Source organism: Sipha flava, unplaced genomic scaffold, assembly GCF_003268045.1.
Source record: "Sipha flava isolate LNK unplaced genomic scaffold, YSA_version1 257_pilon_pilon, whole genome shotgun sequence".
NCBI lineage: Eukaryota > Metazoa > Arthropoda > Insecta > Hemiptera > Aphididae > Sipha > Sipha flava.
The window spans coordinates 888,667-892,813 of NW_020272911.1; the positions used below are offsets into that span (position 1 = coordinate 888,667).

The 4,147-nt window shown below is 21.8% G+C and overlaps 1 protein-coding gene across 2 annotated transcripts in view; it reads left to right on the forward strand.

The window, feature by feature from the left end:
• LOC112684740 (probable G-protein coupled receptor No18) overlaps positions 1–4,147 on the forward strand; it is a 172,533-nt gene that overhangs the window by 22,866 nt on the left and 145,520 nt on the right. The window lies entirely within an intron of this gene.

Genomic DNA, 4,147 nt, shown 5'->3' on the forward strand with positions numbered 1-4,147 from the left:
ATTCTTATTGTTCTATATTGTAATAGATTGAATAATAAAAAATAAAAAAAAATTTAAAAACAAAACAAAAAATTTAATATTATTTTTTGATTGATATTGAAAAAATATATTCATTGTATATTTAAAATAATGAGTACGAATAAATATTGGAAAATAAATAAATAATTGTTTTCACCTACCAGTATTATTTACGATACTTAAAACAGTTACTGGTTCAGTAGTTGTTTTAAGTATCGTAAATACTCAAAAAATAGCATCTCTTATCTGAACTCAACTATAATTTTTAATCACCCTATACAAATGTTTAGTTTAATAAAATGTAACAAATGTAATTATTATAATGTTAAAATGTAACTGTATTAGTTATATAACTATTGTATAGCTGTAATATTTTATCAGTTTTATTTTTTACTGTACATTTACTTTAAGCTATCACAATATTATGCATTCAGTTAAATATACATGACTGAATAATTTAGTCGCTAATCTGAAAAAAATTATAAAATAATATATCAATGAACATTATTTGATTCAAACATAATTATGAATAATACATTAAATATACAAACAAGAATAATAAATACGTCCGTAATTACTTGGAGATGTTTATATGCAATTTCGTGATTCATTTTTTGAAATATTTTAGAACATTAATTATACACTACTGAACTTTGACAGTTTAAAAAGGACTTAAGTATTTAGCACATAGTTGAGAGTGATTTACACTCTGCAAATAAATTTAAAATTTACATCTTCAGTTTTGATTGTAAAAAGTGTATCGTACACTAATAAAATAATAACATTTATTATTTAAAAAGATTACAAATTCTTTAGTAATGTCTTATTTACATTGTCTTTTTTTTTATAATATTTATTAAAATTATTTGCAGTTTCTAGAGTTATACCAGAATAATAATTATCAGAAATTAAGAAAATTTAAATTAATACTAACATGTTATAACTGTTGTACAAAAATATACAAATAATAATAATAATAATAATAATATCTCATATACTTACTACTATTTAGAATTGAAAAATAAATATGAAATTGATTATTTGAAACGATTTTAATATAAAGTAAATTTATGTAAATATTTAAAGAATAAAAATATTTACCAAACATATGAGTGTCATATAACTGCTTAATTTCAATGTATTTAAATTATTTAACTCTAAATAATTTAATTTTATTTTGAAATTATTAAATTTATCGCAATTCCACTTAATTGGGTCCCAAGTAAAATAAAATAAAATATATGTGAGAAATTTAGACATTGAAATTATGAAAGATTAAAATAAAAAAATACATATCAATTTTTACAGTTTGATAACAAATACATATTTACATATTTCTACAGCGTAGCCTTGGTCACGATACTATTATAATATTGTTTAATATTTTTTTTAATATTTTATAACGTATTCGATATTGAAATTATTTTTATGATAAATGAATAATTAAGTTTTCAAATAATTACACAAAAAATAAGTTTCAGCAATTTATCATAAGCATTGATAAAGGTATCAAAAAATGAATAATGGTAAATTATTCTGTTCTATTGTTAGTATATCTGACTTGACATATTATCATATACATATAACTGTCATTACCTGAAGTTTTTAGTAAACTATTTAAGTATTAATGACAAATCTTAATAACATTTTCTAATAAAAAATTATATTATAAATACAATTATGATAACTTTAAAATAAATATTACATGGTTTACAATTATTATGTATTTAAATGTATTAATACCGTTTAAATTTAAAATTTTGTAGTTTTTTATAGTATTTCACTTTTAAGATTAAATAATTGTCAGATTATTAAATTGATCTACAAAATTGTCAAATGTTGCGAAAACTGTAATATATCTGTATATCACATGCCGTAAATATTTTTTTAGATATTAAAATATCAGTGCTTATTTCAATAGATAATAAGAAAAAGCAAAAGTATAACATACTATAACTAATTATTATGTTAATTATCCAATGAAATAGTTTTGTTGAATTTATTGTTCGATTCTTTACAGTATATTTGTATATTTCTTGTATAGATATCAATATTACTTGTTAATATTTTAACTAAATTATTTTATACTCACAATTTGTGTAGATATAAGGTAACAATAATTAAAAAAATAAAATAATTAACTGTTATTTATTGAAAAATTTAAATGCATGACTTTCGTTATTTTCTACAATGTTCAACATTGCCTTGAATAATTATTAATTAATTTTTATAGAATATATGTTTATAAAGTTTTAAGCCCTTAATATGAAGTAGTAGTCACAATACACAATGATAAAGACTATCAACATTGATTCGTATAAATTAAACTGAACGTTATTCAGTTTTAATTAATCGTTAACTGTAGAGGTTATCATAATAGATGTTTATCAATATTGAGATCAGGATCTATTTTGAGGCTCTGTTGAACGCTATTTGCGTTATTGGGAATTCATTTTGGGCTGTTTAAAATTAATTTTTGCCCTGTTGAAAAACTATTTATATTTGATCATCAAATTCATTAAATCAACAATTCAAGCTGAATAAAACTAAAAGGCGGATGAAAGATATCAATGAAGCAAAAAGAACAACCGTGGTTTAAAGGAATGTTTGAAGTAGCTAATAACATAAAATATTAAGAAGAAGATGGAAAACCATTAAGTTTCAAAAAGCGAGTCTTAATAAATACAAAGAAAAATAATTATTTTGTATAGTTTTATTATAATAATAATTATATTTTTTGATTTAATTTTAATTTTTCAACTAATAAAGAGTTAAATAAATCCGAAATGCTTATTCAACACCTATATTGAAAATGTTTTGGTCTAAATATATTTTATTATTTATAATTATTATACAAGGAATTTTAAATTCAAACATGAATGAAAATTTGTAGTAAAAATCACTTCAAACATATTTATAGGTATACCGTAAATATATGGTAATAGTTATTGCATACAGATATACAAAATTAATTTGTATATTGCAAATTGCTAAAATATGTATAGGGGTTTGTAAAATAATTACGCTGTTGACAAAAATCCTGGAAAAATTGACACTATAGTCATTATCTACTTTTTAAAGTGGTTTATTGTGGTCGTACTATTTATTATTAAAAATTAAACGTAATTTAATAAATATTTTAATTTCTCACTTGCCTTTATCCTTTTTTGCGTGCCAAACATTTTCCATCTCTGCGTTATAGGGTTGTTTAAAGTGTACTATACTTATTTTTCGATAAAGTAAGTTACAATACGATTACATGAGACAAGTTGGAAGTTTGGAAGTATAGAGATATTTGTTCACTATTGTGTTGAATGTTCGGAAAACTTAAAACAATATTTCACATAAATATACAATAAACTTATAAAATATTACGTTCATAAATAATAATTATATATCGACTGTTATATGTATTGAGTGTGTTATAATAATTGAAAACTTGATTATGTTTTAAGTTTCTACTTGTAATGTTTAACGGTTTTTAGAAAATTTGATAATTTAAATCCATTGACTTAATGAGTAGGTATATTATGTCTTATTTAATAAAATTATAAAAATAATTTTATGAATATCAAAGCAACGAGAAAAAAATAATAATAATAACTGTATTTTTTTAATTTCCTTCATATTTTTAAGACCGCATCTGGATTATTTACTTACAATTATTTATGTGGCATTGTTCAATAAAAAATTATTATAATTCTATTATACTATATAATAACTATTACATGAAAATCACGTCTAACTAAATTGAAGTTATAAGTTAAGATCGTTATCTGTTGTAAATTTTATAATTTTAGTTCCCATCACTTAATTATTAAGTGATATATGCTACTACATCTTAAAAACACTCAATTATGCTATCAGCAGAAAAAAATTGAGAAGTAAATCGCTACATTATCTCGGATGGGTGACCGTCCGAGAACTAATGTTCACCGGAACCGGTCGATAAACGATTCCACCACGCCGCACTCCAAACAGTTTTAATTTATTCAATTTGGACGATAGTAATTTCAAAATCTTTGAATTCTATCATCGTTTATCGGAAAAAGAAGGGGAGGAGAAGGATGATGAGGAGGAAGAATGAAATGGTTCCAGGTGTACAATTTGAATAAATGTTTAGTACAAA